The sequence below is a fragment of the Xiphias gladius genome, chromosome 19, assembly GCF_016859285.1.
Source record: "Xiphias gladius isolate SHS-SW01 ecotype Sanya breed wild chromosome 19, ASM1685928v1, whole genome shotgun sequence".
NCBI lineage: Eukaryota > Metazoa > Chordata > Actinopteri > Istiophoriformes > Xiphiidae > Xiphias > Xiphias gladius.
In genome coordinates this window covers 12,990,301-13,009,500 of record NC_053418.1, presented here as the reverse complement: position 1 = coordinate 13,009,500, position 19,200 = coordinate 12,990,301, and the positions used below count along the sequence as shown (strand labels likewise).

Below are 19,200 nucleotides of genomic sequence, written 5' to 3'. Positions count from 1 at the left end.
TGAGTTCAGGTCCCTGCTCCTGCTGATGGGTTTCCATCCAAAAGCCCTTAAGTCCCACCTTCAAGTCCTGAGAATAGAAACAAACTTGCTAAATCTGCTCGGGAATTTTAGAGTTTCTGTTGTTTCTCTGTCTCTGCCACATCATCTCCATAATGTGTTTCAATTCAGAGCACATGACAGTGTTGTCGTCTTTCCTGTTTGTAAAACAAGAGGTAGGCGGTTCTTTGCCGCTGGTCACGCACAGAGGTAGCGCTTGTTTCACTGACCTCTGCGTCATTGTAGGTAAACAAGTGATCAGTCGGGTCCTCCTGTCTCACATCTGGATCCACATAGTCAGAGATGTAGTGTCCTAACACAGGAGGAAGCTTTGTTACATTGGCTCCAGTCAGTCTCAGTGGCTGTATGTAGATTAACTTACTTTAACTGATACCAGACAACAATTATTTGTTGTATATCACTGTTGCTTATATTCAGTAATGTCTTTCAGGGTGATTCGAACTCAAATCCCTTGTCTCTCAAGAGTCTCAAGTGAAGTCCTTAAAGACGAGTCCAAAACAAGTCTTTAGTCTTCACAAGCAAATTTCAAGTCATGAGGCAGTTACTTCCAGCTGTTTGAATGACAAACATTACAATGGAACAACATGTAATCATTTTTATTTTCAAAGATGGGTTACTAGTATCTTTATGTAACTGAGGCTTACAGTTTAGTGAGACTTTTATTAGATAAAAAGATTTTTGTATGGAAACAATTTTTTATAATTCTTGGTTCAGTATTTCAGATTAAAAGGCGTAAATGACGGTCTTGAGTACATGGAAACAAATATTGTGGGACTAATAAAAACTCAAGGTGTGTAGCTAAAACGTTGCCATCTGTAGTATGTATTTGTTGATATTGCTGCACAATTGAACCCGATTACAACAAAGTCACAAGCCTTGTCTGACAGGAGACAAGTCTGTGTCTCCTTAAACTATACACACACGCTTATCCAAAAAACTGAACAACAGACATAATCAGGCTGACCATGGAAATGAAGAAATAGTCAGGAAAAAGGTATGATAATAGTCTTTACCTTCTCTGAGAGCCGGATCTGGCTGCTATTATCTGCCACTACATCTCCAACAGCTGTTGATATCTGTACAGAGTAAAGAAAAATAAACAGGGAAGAAAATTAATGGAAAAATGTAATGTATCTTCACAGCTCATATAAACTGGCTTCGCAGAAAGTATGTACTGAACACAGTGAACTGTGTATATAAAAATACTGCCACCTTTACAGTTCAAAAGGTTATAATTAACAGTAGCAAAATGATAGACACAAATTGGCTCTTCCAACATCGTCCATCCAGTGGAGGGAAAAACTCTGCCTTGGTGTGCTACTTTACTGTGCACAAAAAAAACACAAAAATACCAAAAACGCTTGAACATAAATGCTCTGATCCTTTAATGTCATTGCAAAGTTTAACCAAATTTCAAAATCAGGGCCAGTGTTCATAATAGTAAATAATGGGTAACACTACTTTCATGTTGCAAGGGCAAGCCTTATGATTCTTTTTAATTGGATTTTTGTATTCATATCATTATTAGTCCACATCATTTTTTTCCCCACTTTTTCCCCCGTCCGTTATCCACTATGTTATACAAACATCTTATCTGAATGCACCTCTGGAAGAAGGGGTATAATTTGTGAATACAAAGCCTTTCCCTAACTGAAACATAGAGTTGTCCTTGTCCGGGCTAGTCTAGATTAGGAAAACATTATGGAAGGAGACTATAGCTCCTACTACCTCCAATTTCTGAACAGAATAATGGTGATCGTATAAGAATAATAATACTTTTTTTTTTTTTTTTAATTTTCCTTTCAGCAAAGTACATGAAGACTATAGATAGCTGACTTCCTGCAAGATTCACCAAGAAGTGCAACTGTTCACAGGACCCACTGTTAATTCTTAATAATAAGCTTTTCAAATGAAACAGTTCTCAATAATAGCTGATAAGAGTTGGCATTCAGCTTCAGTGTGTGTGTTATTAACCATTAGATGCATAAACTTATGGAAAAAAAAGTATTGGACCATTTTTTATAATAAATAATATCTTAAATAATAAAATTTATATTAAATAATATCTTCATAATTTTGCGCAAAATACTTATTAGAATTCCACACCAGCATCATTCAAAGTTTAAATTTAAAGAAACATTTATTTGAATGAAAAGGATCAAACTTGCCAATATTTGAGTCTGCATCTCAAGTTATGCTACTTAGCAATGGCAACAGGTCATCCACAACTTTGTCGGAAATCTACTGTAAAGTTAGCTAGCTATAGAGTATGGTAAGTTGATCGTAATAGCAGAAGCTCTTTAACTTAATTTCAGTCAAAGTGTGAATGTTATGACAACACCTATCAATATAGTGATATCAGTTTTTAAGCAAACATACACATAACACTTACATCAAAGTAGATTTGTCTTCCTGTTTAAAATATTGTGGCTAGGTGCTGGTGCGAGTCACAGCGGAGATGTGGTGTATGGTAAATACAGTATATCCCTGACAAAAGTAAACGATTAGTAGGAAGGATCCTTATAAATTTTCTGTGGGAAATTTTTAAAGATCCTTCCCTCTACGGATCGTTAGGGATAGTCTATAAGAATAGTCCTTTTTGACCTTGTACAAATGAACTAGTGAACTTTAGAAGTGCTGGAAGCAGATTCTGGTACCTAGGGGTTGGGCCAGACTGGTTGTTTCCCCCTGTTTTCACTCTTTGTGCTAAGCTAAGCTAACCGGTTACTGACTCTACCTCTATAGTTATTGTACAGACATTAGAGTGGTATCAGTCTTCTCATCTAACTATTGGCAAGAAAGCGAATACCTGCATTTTCAAAAATGTTAAAATATTCCTTTAACTACAGTTTCATAAATAATCTTCATTAACACTTTTGTTTTTATGATACGCAGCCACAACAAGTTTATTATACTTATACTGTATTACTTTATACTGTAAAAGGAACAAAACAAATACTTAAAATCAGCTATAATGAGACTAACACATTACTGACTCCAGTAAGGACCATTCAGTAGTCATAAGTAATGTGAAAAAGGGATTATGTAACATTGGTATTACAATAACAATGCATCCACACATTAAGGTAGTAAGATTTGTAATACAATGCCCACTCAGCAGCTCCTGAACAGACACTCATATTGATGCAGTAGGACATAGAGGTAATACAGCTGGTCCATTAAAATGCAGTCAGAAAAATGCAGAAACTGCATTGGAATCCTCAAAATGAATCACTATAACAGTAGCATGATAACAGATTATCATTTAAATGCAAATTTATTTACAACTGTGTTTTCTTTGGTATATGGTTAATTAAAAAATAATAAAAATAAAACTAATAATCACAATAGGGTGAATAATTATACTAATAAAACTAAATATAATAATAATAATGATAGATTCATTCTTTATAATTATTATATCATATTAATCGAAGCAGTGGGTGTTGAGCAGGATCATGGGGCCAGTAGGCTGTTTGCAGACACAGATGGAGACTCTGCAGCACCAGGGGCAGAAATACCTGCAGAAAGTGACAGGAGGAGAGAGGAGAGAGATGAGCAAGCACAAAACTACGGGAGGGAGAAGAAGTCACGTTAGTAACGAGCATTGATGGGATATGAATGTGTGCAGATGGAGAGACAGAGGAGGAGGGAGGAGCTTGGTGCATCAGTGACAGCCTCCCGGCCCCAAACTGGAAGATGTTTCCACAGTAGAGGAGCCTGATAACTGAAGGCTCTGCCTCCCATTCTACTTTCAGAGACACTAGGAACCACAAGTAGGCCTGCACTATTACCCCAGTAGAACAAGTGTTCTACTGGGGTAATAGGGTACTGTGAGCTCTTTAAGATAGGATGGTGCCTGACCAATAAGGGCTTTGTAGGTGAGGAGGAGGATTTTAAATTCTATTCTGGATTTTACAGGAAGCTATTACATAGAAGTTAAAACAGTAGAAATATGATCTTTTTTCGTAGTTCATGTCAGTACTCGCATTTCTGGATCAGTTTGAGAGTATTTAAAGATTTGTTGAGACAGTCTGATAATAAGGAGTTGCAATAATCCAGCCTAAAAGTAACAAAAGCATGGACTAGTTTTTCTGCATCTTTTTGAAACAGGATGTGCGTGATTTTTGCAATGTTACATAGGTGAAAAAAGGTGGTCCTCCAGTTTGTTTTATGTGGGAGTTATAGGACATATCCTGATCAAAGAGAACTCCTAACATTGCTGCTGGAGGCCAGGGCAGTGCCATCTAGAGTAACTATATCATTAGATAATGTGTTTCTGAGATGTTGGGGGCCACTGAGATTAACAGCAGAAAGTTGTTGTTCATCCAGGTCTTTGTGTCTTTAAGGAATTCTTGAAGTTTAGCTAACTGATTGGTTTCATTGGGCGTCATTGACAAGTACAATTGGGGATCATTTGCATAACAATGGAAGTTTATGGAGTGTTTCCTGATAATATTGTCTAAAGGAAGCATATATAAGGTGAATGGAACTGGTCCAAGCGCAGAACCTTGTGGAACTCCGTGACTAACTCTTGAGTATATGGAGGATTTATCATTAATGTGCACTAAATGAAATCGATCTGATAAATAGGACTTAAACCAGCTTAGAGTGGTTCCTTTAATGCCAATCAAATGTTCCAGTCTCTGTAATAGGATATGATGGTCAATGGCATCAAATGCAGCACTAAGATCTAACAAGACAAGTACGGAGACAAGTCCTTTGTCCGATGCAATTAGAAGGTCATTTGTAACTTTCACCAGTGCTGTCTCTGTGCTATGATCCACTCTAAATCCTGACTGAAAATCCTCAAATAAACTATTATTATGTAAAAGGTAACACAACTGGTTGGCGACAGCTTTTCAAAGGATCATAGAGAGAAATGGAAGGTTAGATGTAGGTCTATATTTGGCTAAAACATCTGGATCAAGAGTAGGCATTTTTAAGAAGAGGGTTAATTACAGCTGTTTTAAAGGACAGCGGTACATAGCCTGTTAATAAATACACTGATTGTATCTAGTAAAGAGTTGCTAACTAATGATAAATATTCCTTAAGCAGCCTAGTTTGGATGGGGTCTAAGAGATAGGTTGATGATTTAGATGAAAACATTGTTAGTTGGTGAAGGTTGATTGGAGAAAAACTCTCTAAGTATATATTAGGTTTTACAGCTGTTTCTAAGGTTCCTGTGTTTGAAGATAAAACGCTGCCAGTTGAGGGCAGGAGGTGGTGAATTTTGTCTCTAATAGTTATAATTTTATCATTAAAGAAGCTCATGAAATAGTCACTAATGTGAGCTATAGGAATACATGGATCAATGGAGCTATGACTCTGTCAGCCTGGCTACACAGCTGAAAAAACACCTAGAATTGTTTTTATTTTCCTCTATTAAAGATAAGTAATAGGCTGCTCTGGCATTACAGAGGGCCTTCCTATATGTTTTAAGACTATCATGCCAGGCTAAAAGGGGTTCTTCCAGTGTGGTAGAACAGCATATCCTTTCAAGTTTTCATGTAGTTTGCTTTAATATGCCGGTTTGGTAGTTAAACCATGGAGCTAACCTCCTTTGTTTATTATCTTCTCTTTCAGAGAGGCAATAAGAGTCGAGTGTCAGCAGAAGCGCCATCAGATTGGCATCTAGCAAATACATTTTTGTTTAATGGTGTGTGGTCCAGTAACAGGAATTTAAAAGTTACCAAACAATGGTCCAATAAAGGAGGAATCTGTGGAAAGACTATTAAATGTTCAATTTTGATGCCCTAAGTCAGCACGAGGTCGAGGGTGTGGGTAAAACAGTGAGTGGTTTTATTTACACTCTGAGCGAAGCCAGTTGAGTCTAATAATGAGATAAATGCAGTTCTAAGGCTATCATTATCAACGTCCACACGAATATTGAAATCACCTACTATAATTACTTAATTTGTACTAAGGACTAAACATTTAAAAAGAAACAAAACAAAAATTTGTAGTTTCTGGCAAGCAAAAATCGTTGTGTGGGTGCATGAAGAACAACCCTGTGTTGGAACAGGGAGAACAAATAACCAGTATTTATAAACTTTGTACTTTGCTGTGGTGTCACCCAATGGCTCTATTTTTTCTTCTGTTCATCAAAAACAGCATCACTGATGCAAAGCACCTTACAGAGTGTCACAGAAAGGAGGGCAGTGTCCAGTCGGTGCACATTGCCAGGTCTTTTAATACAGACATATAGTGTAGCAATGAATCAATGAATCAATGAATCAGTGAACTAACCATGTGAGTGAGTCACGTGAAAATTGCACTTGTAAGAGCATGGAAGTGTCTACAGACAACAGAAGGGACCATCATTAAAATTTATAAGCTGCTTTGCATTAGTGACACTCTATACAGAATATTTGTTCAGTTTGCAGAGACCTGTTCTGCAGTTATTTACACGTAATGTGAAATGATACTCTGGAGTAAAGTATTGCCTCTGTCTTCTGCTATAACAAGAATCCCTCTTTGTCTCCGTCCCCTTCTCTTTTTTTATTGTTTGCTCTTTGTGTCAACATGTCTTCTGTTTCCAGGGCATCAAGGCGCATGGGAGCGCTACTTTGTCGTCAAGGAGACAACTGAGTGAGTGTCTCTGTTCTGATATCACCTGACTAGACGTGACTGTGTCTTGTAGTGGTCTACCTTAATGTACTGTACTAGATGGGAGAACAGGGGGTCTTGGTACTGAGGCTTGATTAACCTATGTGGCTCGACAGGTTGATTAAACTCTGATCTGCAATTGTGTTACTTCAACAATCAGCTAATACAATGCTTATTCCATTTTTTGCCACAATCAGAATTGACTGAAGTTTTTGAGACCCTTGATGTAGTAATATTTTGTTTACACACTTGAGTTCAATGTTAATTAATGACTAGTTTAAGTGAAATATACTCTAAAATCTGCTGATGTAAAATGTGTTGACAAAAGTGTTCAATGACAAAAACAAACCCCCCCCCCCCAAAACAAAAACAACAGTTATATCATTGAACACTCTAGGGCATGCCTGACTCACTTACAGTAAAAATGTTTTACTGAGTCTGCCGCTGCTTATGTGAAGTGACATGATGGTGGATGGTTTAAGATGAGCAAGTTTTAAGTATAAATCAAGTCCTGGTATGGAGACCTTCTGTGTGAGGAATGCCACCTGCACTGCCCTGTCCTGCGATGTAGACAAGAATGCTGCCCATTGTACCTATCTGAACCAACCCTACACAAAGGGATGGTGACCCTAAAGGAACTTGGCTCCAAGATCATCTCTTTTCAGGTTTAAGCCAATGTAACCAAACAGCTCTGTCTGTCGAACGTTGATGTAAAAGCCAGTGTGAGAGGGGGAAAAAAACATTCTGTTCAAGCATAAGTCAGTGATAATGATTTTATCTCTTCTATTGCAATTTGATGGTGCAGATTATTTCTGTTATAAGCCAATGATCTTGACAAATGACGTGGTGTTAGATATTGAACAATGTGAATTACTCTTCAGTCTGCATTGAAGTGCTTAAAGTGCCAGATCAAGCATATCACAAAGATTGTAGCTCATTTGAAATGACCTAAATCTATATTTTGCTCCAGTACATTGTACACTTTATTTACATGAGGGTATTTGTAGTGTACAGTCATATAAAGAAGAATTATATGTGGGATCCTAACAAATAACTAAAAATCAGGGATTTACAAAGTATAGTATGTGGTCACCATGGTTTTAAAGGTGCACTTTATTTTTCCCCTCCTTTTCTTGAAATGTTTTCACTTATGGAGATCAATCACCTGCCTGGCAATATTAAAAAAAAAAACAACAACAACAAAATAGCAACAAACCAAAACACTCTAATATGGGTATGTTGTAATTTTACAGTCAAGTTATGAAACTAAAATAGAGCTTGTGATATCGGGCTGCAGTATTTATGAAAGGTTTGCATTTTAAATACTGTAATTTGAAATGCTGCAGAGAAAATATTATGTTGCGGGGGAGTTCAACAATTTCCCAAAGTGAAAACACCTCTGGGGAGGAAAGCTAAACAGAGGGTACTTTTTTTTTCATGCCTATCCCTGCTTACCTACCCGCCCTGTACTGGATTGTACTGAAGTCGAGCATGCTTTAGGATTCAGAGCACTAGCGTGCGAATGCAGTGTCCAAGCCTTCCTCTCTCTGTTCATGTGTGAACTTTAACCCTGCTTGTCATTGCACTATGAACTATAACCTCACCTGTCACAGCACTATAAAACCTTGTATTCACCCATGTGACCTGTGACCTTATCCAGACAGGCTTGACCCTCTCTCTACCCTCTCTACTCAACCATACTCACGTTACTTAACACGCACAGTCACAGACTGCATTCATACAGTACATGCACACAAAGACCAAATTCCACTCTTAATAAGAACAGACCTAATGTTAAGCATAAATTACAAAAGCTCTATTTCTGTGGTTTGCCCAGATTTGCGTGTTTGTGAGTGTGTGTGTGCATATGTGCTTCTCAAGGAAATAGCCCCCATGTTTGAAGGTCAAAGTATAAAGAGACAATAAGAGCCATTAAAGCTTCATTTGTTTGCTCCATTTGCATAAGGGCACCTACACGCTTCCATGCATGTGTATGAGTGTATGCTTGTCTGTCTGTCTGTGTGTAGTTGAGTTATTTTAATCAAAACATCCAGATTTGCTGCAAGAAATCCCCCATCATCTTTGTGTGTGTATTATTGGTGATTCTTTTTGCTCATTAAACTCACCGAGGACTGACAGTAGTGCTCTGCCGGTGAATTATTAGTCACTTCTGGACCTGTTTCAGGGCAAACAACGTTAATGAGATAAACCTCATTTATTGAGCAAGTTGAAACCAAATGGCAACCGCGATGGCTGAAGCCAGAAATGCCTTGGGTGCAGTTCTTATAATGTCCACTAGATGCCTGTGTCAAAAAGGACACAGACTGCATGTACTGTAAGTAAATGGAAAAGAACCCTGACTTCTTTTTAGAAATACAAAGCAATTATTTTATTTCCATATCAACTGCTAATAGCACCTCTTGCTAGTGTGCATCTTAGTGGCAATTTTGTAAATCATAGCTCCATCAAGAAGTCATTAGGGTTAAAGAGGTGCAAGTTTGGGGCCATGTTTCTGTCTAAGGCAGTGACAATCTCCTGTGGTGGCTTCTGCTGGCTCACCAAAGCTAAGCTCCATTCAGGCTCCACCAAATTTGGATTTTCATCCTCCAAATGAAGAACAATGTGGCCCTGAGTTGTAAACCTAAAGTCTACGCATCATAAAGCTGCAGATGATGTCACAGGCACTACATGTATTCTGCACTCTTAAAACTCTGACTGAAGTCGTAAACAGTTACATTAGGGTGAAGTGTTGTGCAGTGCCCCATAAAGGGCTGACAGAAGAGGCTCCAGATGGACTAGAGCTTTGGGAGGTTTTATGAATTAATTTGAATTATAAATACATTGACTCTTTGTGATTAAGTGCTTGTAAACATACATCTGCATTTGTTGGTTAATGAGCAAAGTCAGTACTTGTGTTTGTGTATGTGTGTGTGGTGAGGGGTGGTCCCCTGCTATCAACATACTGAGAAGGGCTAGCAGGTGGAGGGAGAGAGAAAGAGAAAGGGAGAGGTCGTGTGTTTGTGTGTCTCTCTGTGCATGTGTACGCAGGTCTTCCCAGTGGCAGTCACGCCGAGATGGATGATTCCTTTACCCAGGTGGAGGTCGCATGCCGGAGGAACTGTTGTGTGCGTGTGTTTTGCACATGTGCGTGAGTTGTCCCTTCTGGGGCTGAATGAGGGCCGGAATGATTCCTTATTTTGAGTCTTTCAGTTTGAGTGCATGTGTGGCTGTGTTACGTCTTTGATCCTCTATTTCGGGTATTCATTGTGGGTCCTTTGTTGCCTGCCTCAGACAGACGGATGAGAAATTACAGGTGTGCAGGTGTGTGTATCTGTGGATGTGGTTTGGTTTCCAGCTAGGGACAGATACTGTCAAGGTAAAACTGAATATTGGCCCCTTCCATCTGCAGGTGGTACTTTTCAGAGGAGGCGGAAGCCAAATTATCCCAAACAACCACACTTCACTGCCATAGAAGAACCACAGAGGTGGGAGCTGTCTGGATGGGAGTGTGTGTGTGTGCGTGCGTACGTGTGTGCGTGCGTGCGTGCGTGCGTGCGTGCGTGCATGAGGCTAGCTCCAGTGCTGGCTAGCTGCCAGAGCACTTATCTAACTCTGATCCAAAGTGCTACCAGCCACGCATATACACACACTCTCTACATGCTCCCCTGTGTACCATTCACACTAATGAGGCACTCTCCCAGAGGAAGTACCCACACTCCTCTTTGCTCCTTGATAGAGGCCACCAGGACCACCCCCTCTGCCAGCCTTCTTCCTAGTATTCTACACTCATGCATACGTACAAACAGACATAACGATCATTAGAGGGGAGATTAGTTAGATTGAAGTAGGTATGTAAAGAATTAAAATGATGATGAGAGAAGAGTGAGAGCTGAAGAAATGCAGTGAGAAATGGAGCGAAAAAGGGAGGATGAAAGAAAGCTGCCATGGGGAGCAGAGGAGATGAAGCAAATGGACTGCCAGTAAGTGAGGAAGCCATGATGAGGGAATGGATGGCATGGGACTTGGAATGGCTTGTGAGAAGAGCAGAGAAAGAGGAGAAGAGACGGAGAATATTTGTTGTATTTACTTATTGAGATCCAGGATGCATGATCGTAATTCCCCCACAGTCCCACAGGCTTGATTCTGCCTCCCTCTGTCTTTCTGTCTTCCTCCCTCTCCTTGTTTCCTCCTTTATATCTATCTGTCTTTTTTTTCATCTCGCTTTGTCCTCCACCCCTCCTCAACATCCCTTTGTCATATCACGACATGGTGAGGATGGCACCCTGTCAAAGTGCTTAAATCTGTCAGGATTAGGTTCAGGTTGCATTAACATGTTATACAGTGCAATATGCTGTATTCACTAAAAATATCCTTTTGCGTAACACTGAATAACTTACTGCTCTAAACCCAAATCTGGATTTGTTTCTTCTCATGTTAACACATAGTCCGTGCATTAACAAGCTATTTACAGCTTCACAGCTCATCTCCTTTTTAACAGCTGTGTTTTCATCGTTAACTAAATGAATCAGTTTGGCACTGAGGAAAGAACGTCTATTTTGAAATACTCAAAAAGTGAAAGAGAGTGTAAGAAACAACAATGCAGGGCACTTAACTTTCCTTATACAGTCCTTGAAGCTTGATGAGAGATTCCCATTCCCCATTTTAAGTGCCTTTATTATGCCTTCTTCCTGTGTCCTCTAAACAACTTTATCAAGGTAACACCACTCCTGCTTGCAACACCTTCCTCTATTCATAGTGCTGACAGAAGAGAACAAAGCAAACAGAACAGAACAGGACAGGACAGAAGGCACTGTGGTGGCTACTGCTGCGTGCCTCTCAGCCCAGCTAACCCCACCTAGCCCCTGGGGCAGCACAAGGGGGAGAGGGGACTGTCAGCAGAAGGTGTGTGTGCGCGTGTGCCTGTGCGTGTGTCGGTTTGTGTGTCTAAGAAAGAAGAGCGGAGAAAGAGGGAGTATATGTGTTTGTGTGGGAGTCTCTAATCCGTGCCCCCAAGTATGGCTCTCTCCCCCACGGGCAGGGCAGAACGGCACAGGGAGGCAGGCACCTAACTGGGTACAGATGGCAGTCGCGGACGGACAGGGACATTGGTGACATAAACACATTAATAAATAATTATCTGAACAATGACACTGGGTACACCGGGTGTCGGCGGGAAGGGGACAGGATGGGAGAAGGGGACTGGGAGGGAGGACATGAGGAGAACGGAAAGATGAGGAGAGGAGAAAGAGTGACAAAGAACGCAAAGGTACAGGACAGGATTGGAGGAGGGGAAGGGGGAACAGATGCGAGTAGAGAAAGGAACTAAAGAAAACTAGGAGAAGCGTTCACAGATAAACGAAATGAAGGACAAATAAAGAATTCCAAAGGAGACTGTGGAGAGAATAAAGTGTATGAGCTATTAACAGCTGTTAATATTACAGACACCATATATGAATGATTAAACTAAACAAAGACTAAGCAAGTGGATGTTGAGCTGCTATCTTACAGCGTTCAGTGTCCACAGATCTTAAGCCTTGTATCACTTTAAACCTTAAAGACACAAGCTCTTTCAGTTTTCCATTTGTAGCTCGCATCAAAGAGTTAAAACGACTGGGCAGTGTTACGTTGGGGAAGCAAACTATAGATTGGAAGTACAAGGTAAAGAGAGCAGAGGGAAGGGGCCCAAGTTCAGAAAAAAAGAGACCAGGTGAAGGATATAAATTCACTTAAGATGGGTAAAGATGAGGTGGGGTGAAAATTGAGGAAAACGTGACAGGAAAGAGGAAGTCAGTTACTGTACATGGAAAGGAGAGGCAAAAGCAATACTCTGTTCAATGACAAAGTTGTAAAGGCTTTAGGAGGATGAGGCACCTTGTGTGTATGTGTGTTTCTTGTCAACTGAACCTCCAAGTGTGCATGCACTGTGTGCACCAATCACACAGGCATTCCTACACAAAGTGCTGACCTATACCTGCTCTTATCAGTAATGAATGAAGAGAGGTCCTCTCTGCCTCTTGGCTCCCTCTCCTCTCCTTCACCACACTCTATCTTCACCCTCGGCCCCTCTTTTTTTTCAATCTGCCACCTTTCTCGCTTTTCTCTCTTTCTTTAATCTCTATCCTTTTTCTCTCTCCTTCCTGCTCCTTCCAGCACCCCAGATTTCAACACCAAGCGCCATGTTTGTGGTGAAACATTCATTTATTTGAGTAGTGGTTTAACATAATTAGGGGCCCAGAGTTTGACTGCAGCAGGCGTGTGTGTGTGTATGTCTCTTGTGGTCGCCTGCTAGCTCTCGGCCCCTTTAGATATGTTGTGAAAGGTCGAGACCAGATTAACATTTTAACTCGGGCTTCAAGAGGCATCTCTCCCTCTCCGTCCCTCACTTCCTCACTCTCCCATTTTTAATCCCTGTGGGGTTTTTTTATTTATTTATTTTTGGCACCACAGGAAGTCATATTTTGCTACTCTGTAGTGTTTCCTCTCTGTTTAATGATACAGTCGAACTGTGTTCTTCACTGTGTTGCAAAATAATTGTATGCCATAATTTCTCTTTACTATGCTGCACTCTGTGCAACCTTCCTTGCATTCACCTTGAATGACTAATTCATAATTGGGTATTCTACAGCTCTAAACCTGTCAAAGAATGCAAGTCTGAAATAGTCGCAGTTGTAATCAGCATTCTTCCAATGTTTGAATTTGTCCTCGGCATTATTGCATTTCTTTGAATAAACCTTACACACTAACAATTAGATAGACGTATAGATCGTCACTCTATGGCAAAGCCAGATCATGTTTTTTGAGCATCAGTACCTTCAGGGCTGTATTAACAGTGTTTTGGTCTTGATTGATACGGTTTCATGAGAAAAAGTGCAACTTATGTGTGTTGATGGGCTAGAAATGTTATCCTATGAGACATCCCATAAAGGATGCTACAGTTTTAACCAGACAAATATGTATTTGTAGCAAGAGCAAGGTGAAAAAATGGAAAAGGATATACCTGAAATTTGTCACACCTGTTGATTTCCTAAACCAAAAATGAAAAAGTCATAATGTCATTTGCAAATGGTGAAAACGCAACGGCTACAGTTTTTGTTCACACAGGCATAGAGAATGACAAGTAAGAGAAAGGGTGTCCCAGATGGGAACTTTCAAATGTCATAGGATGTAACCGTGTCCATCAAAAATCTGTGTTTTGAGTATCAGACATTTCGAAGTTGAACGTCGATCTTAAGAGATTGTAGCTTGCTCCTTTTTTGAGGATGGTGGCTGCAGTCTGGTTGGCTTTATAAGAAGCTGCAATGGATTCCAACACAACCCAGTTTCAAAGTAACAGGTGTCAAAGTGTATATAAAAACCACTCCTGCGCTATAACCCAAATCTCCACTGTTTGTTTATGTGTTCAGAAGGGTTTCTAAAACATGCCGAAAATCACATTGTTTGTGACCAACACACTTAGCTGTTCGCTATTCTTGTAGGCAACCAACTTTAGCAGACATAGTTTGTGTGCTTGTGGACATCAGGTGTATCGTTTTATGTGTAAGGCTCTCACTTCTTCTGAACACCATAATTTGGCTGTATGTTTTGGCATTATACATTTTTATCCTAGCTGTGATAAATATATAACATAACATTATTTCTGAACACAGTATTGTCTACTCCAGCTTGAGAGTTTTAAATACTGGGTACTTATATACGATAGGGTATGAGGCCATTTTCAGATATCCTAAATTGAACTGGCATCTCCACTCCGTATCCTGTCGTCCTGGTCTTTGATCCTCCTCTCATCTGCCTCCACTCTCCTCTGTCCCTTTTCCAGACCGCCTACTGCCTTGGCTTGCTCTCCAAGAGCTGGCTTCATGGCTCCTCTCTCTCTAGGTTTATCTCTCCTGCTCTCTCTCTCTCTCTCTCTCTCTCTCTCTCTCTCTCTCTCTCTCTCTCTCTCTCTCTCTCTCTCTCTCTTGCTTGCTCCCACTCTCCCTTTCTCTTTCTTAACTGTCCTTCTTCATTTCCCTTTTCAGAACACCATGACTTTACTGACACTCCACAGTTTTCTTGTCCTATCTCCTTTTACAAATTACTACTGATACATTTTTTACATGCAGGAATGTTCTTCTGAGTGGATGTGTGTTTGTCTGTTGTGTGTTTGAGGGTAAGGATGCGCATTTGCACAATTTGAGGTAGATTTTTACCACTGATTAAAAAAAAAGTTTTGCTGTATAGTAGATCTGGTTTAAGCCCCTTGTCTATAACACGGGCCATTTTCTTTTGGTGCTACAGTAGACGTGTATCGGTATGAATATAGTGCACATGCATATTCGCACTCAAGCACAAACAGGCAATCACACAGATCTCTAATGGCTCTCTGACTGTCACATGTAATCTCTTCATGATATCGAGTCTGCACATCATAAACAAGTTCAAGTACACTTAGTGTCTTGAACACTCCTCTGAGAATCACCGCACTTTGTGTAGCTGTATTGGTAATGCTTGCTTCTTCAGCACCTGCCATTGTCTGTATATCTGCGTCAGTAATGTTTTTAAAATGGTAGTGTGTATACAGCTGATTTTATTTTTCAACTGTGTATGTTTTTTGTGTGCCATCGGGCATATACTCTCTGGCACTATATACTGAAACTAAAATGATTATCTAGCCAGCAAAAAAAAATTTAGTATGACTTCTCATTTTGAGCTCTCACTTATTCTACTCTTCAAAGGGCTTTTGGTACACTCTTGCTTTTGCACGTCACTCATTGAGTTAATTTACAAACACATTCCTCTGTTTCCTGTTCTGTTGTTGTCAATTTCATGTAAAGCTTCAGTCTATCTACAGGATTGTGGTATTCCATTTTGTGCACATGTTTGTGACTACATTTACCCATGTTGTTTCCTTTCCGCTCAAACACATCTCCATGCTCCTTTGTGTGCCTCCCCATCCTTGTTCATCCATGTGGTTGTATTCATTTGTGTGTATTCCGTGCTCATGTTCCACCTTACTCATCTCACTACGCCATCTCTTTTGTGTCTTCTCTTATGTTGTTTCCATCCATACATGTCTACCTCCATTTGTCTGGAAGCAGTAACCAGCATGGTATGACGGAAGAATGAAACAGGTATGGGTTCCTGGGTTTGGTCACACTACAAACCTGGGTCTGAAAATTGTTTTCTCCCAAGATTATTTGTTTTTATTGCATTCCAGCTATGTATATATTCAACATTTTATATCAGTTCTATTATGAAGGGAACTATCAAAGAAACAAGATAGTGAATGAAATCCATGTGAATGTCTTGCTCTTTTTAGCTTTCCATTATTTTTTGTAACTGATTGATTTAGTCTCGCAGGCCATAGACTGCGTTATTGGTCTGTTCGCCCCCTAGGCAGGGATAAGCTCACAACTGCCCCAGGTTTGTATGTGCCATCTGCCATCTTTCTCCAATCAAGACAGCTGAACATTTGATTTACCTTTGTTATGATAAATGTAACCTCATGGGTGCAATCCAAAGCAATCTCGTTCTATATAGGTCTCAGTGCTCTCAAGTGGCTCTCTAATCCCTGCCAAGTCTCCTCTCCTCTCCTCATCTCCTCTCCTCTCGTCTTGTCTCGTCTCCTCTCCTCAAATTCCATCTGTAACAACATGTGTTAGAATACAGAAAAAGATACGAAAAAGAAAGAAGATGGTGATGGATTATAGCAAGACATCCACTTTTAGACTATTGAGACACTTTTTTCAGCATGCATTGACTTGAGCAATGATTTATGTTAATAGTTTGTAAACATAACAGAATAAAAGAAGTAAATTATTTAACATCAGATGCTGATTTCTAGTCTGACTCTTTGACAAGCTCAATACTAATACATGTCAATTGAAAAATGTCCTTTTCTAGCTTAATGTATTTACAGATGTATTAACTTAGACAACCGCTTCGTCCCCTGTCTATCATGATGCCATGTGAAAATACTGTTTTGATAATCGTCACCATAATAATCAGCATTCATCATTTCCTGTTCATTTCTAATCAGCATGTTATTTGTTGTCCGTTGAACATGATTCTCTTCTGATTTAGAAAAATCAATCTGTTTGACCCAGCAGTGATTTGCATGCCCTAGCTGCCTGTCTACAGGTAATTCATTCTGAGTGAAGCCACAGGTTGGCCATTTTGTGTGCTGGCAGCTGATTTGCATGGCTGTGATTACATTGCTCTGTTGGCACAGTTGGTTGTTATATCTCATTTCAAGTCAAATTTGTCACTACAGCTAAATCTAAATCTGGTGCTGAACTGCACTTTACACATCATACAGCATTAATATGTTTATGAAATGTACCTAAAGACATAAATTAATGAAAAGAATTATGTTTTGTTCCTCGAGGAGTGGACACAGACATCTTTGTTTTCCCTTCCAGTGTGACTCAGCTGTTGTACCTTCTATTTATTGTTGTTTGTGCTGAAGATGCTATGTTTGTAATGAAGATCACACAGGTAACAGAGGCACAATGTGGAGGTCATTGTTGGACCTGTATACAAAGCAACAATTTCAGCTCACTGGATTGTTGCCTTAATTCAGTATCTGTCTGTCATATGGTAGATTTGGAACCACTTCTTAAGATATTTTCACCAGCCGAACGAGACAGTGTTTGACAATGAGCTTAGGCAGATGACAGAGTCCTCTGTATGCATTAGACTCTATTGGAGAAAATTGTCTGATTCTGTGAGGCTGATTTAGTTTTTAAATTGGCCAGTCGGACGTGGAACAATGCTGGGCAGATGATCTAATGAAGAGACAGCAGAGAAGATTGTCAGCATACTCAGTTTGGAGCTTCTTGAACCTGCCTCTGATGGACATATTTCACCACTGAGAGGAAGGCCATGTCACTCAGTTTGTCTCCAGTGTGTAAGGCAGGAAGGATGTAAGCAAAGAAAAAACTGATTTGTCCTCAAATAATGACTTGACATGTTTTTGCACTGCTGATGATTAGATAAAAGACGTACTGCTGAATAAATGTGACAAATCAAAAAAAAAACAAAAAAAAACATAACAATGTGAAGCACCAAACACAGTAGTCAACTTTCAGACAACAACAAAGCCAGTAAGTTGGCCTTTGATATGAGAGTGGGTGCATTCGATTTTCTCCTTTAGAATTACAGATAAAAGCTGAGGACACACAATATTAAGTTGAGAGTGCAGTGGCCTTCGAAGCCCTCAATTTCCCCTGGCTCTCCACCTCCATCCGACCCTTCTGCTGTGTTTTAGATTTATTGATTGATCGATTGACTAATGGAGCATGGAGCTTTAAGCAGATAATTTCATGCGCAGTTATTGAAAGGTGTGTATCTGCGTGTGTGTGTGTGTGTGTGTGTGTGTGTGTGTGTGTGTGTGTGTGTGTGTGTGTGTGTGTGTGTGTGTGTGTGTGTGTGTGTGTGTGTGTGTGTGTGTGTGTGTGTGTTATAAAACATCTGTGTTTTTGCCGCTTTGTGTTGGTGTCCACACATTGAAAAAGAATTTGTGTTGGTTGGTGACAGTGGGAGAACAGCTGGTATGTCTCAGCGTATGGGGATCTCAAGGGGAAAAGACATGAGATTATCCTTAGAGCACAACGAGAAGCTACTCTCCTTGAAACTATCCGAGCACTTCCTTTAGCTAAAGTACACTTTCCTGGGCATGAGGGATTCACGCCCTGCTTCAGCCTCAATGATATGCTCTGTTTGTTTATTTATTCCACTTCTGGATATTCTTGTTTAACTGGGCAGTTTAAATCGTTGCAGGCATTTCATTTGACATTCATAACACAATATAGCTCCACATTCCCATTTTAGACCAATATTCCCCAGTTTATTTTTTGTTTTAGTTACAGATTATTGGAAATGCCTTGGCAAACATTTAGTAACAGCCAGACATTCATACAAAAGAGAATAGAGTTTGAACATTCAGGTAATGAAGCGATTGTTTTCCATCTCACTAGTCAGCGTGTGTGCATGTTGGTGTGTTTGCTTAGGAGGAGAAAAGGCGGAGTGGGTTAGCGATGTAGTGCATAGTGTTCTGGTTGGTTGCATACCATGCACATATACATGCCAGATATTATCTTTGTGAAGTCTTCCTCTGCCCCCTGTGCATGCTTGTTCATTCCTTCATTACTGTGGTAGACCAGGTCTTTATTAATGACGGGACATCTGTTTCATTAAAGCAGAAAGATGCCCGGGAGAGAGGGGGATGGAGGGCGTACAGGCAAAGAGCAAGAATAAGGGAGGGCCAGACATAAGAAAGATGGTGCGTGGTTGCAGGGGGTTTGAGGCTGAGTGAAAGAAAATAAAAGGCAAAATGAAAGAGGACAGCACTGCAAGAAAAAGCGAGGAAGAGATGCCCGCATTTAGACATGAAGCTCCTCATAAAGATTGATACAGTGTAGAAATGGGCCCAGTTCTGACATGCATACAGTTGGGTGTACAAATGACATACACACATCACATATATCATCATGAAAAAGCGACCACAGAACAGATTTCCTCACAAACACACATGACTCTGAGCCAGCATTAAG

General features: G+C 40.1%; 1 protein-coding gene across 2 annotated transcripts in view; it reads left to right on the top strand.

The window, feature by feature from the left end:
• Nucleotides 1–19,200, top strand: part of ccser1 (coiled-coil serine-rich protein 1) — a 113,381-nt gene that overhangs the window by 65,634 nt on the left and 28,547 nt on the right. The window lies entirely within an intron of this gene.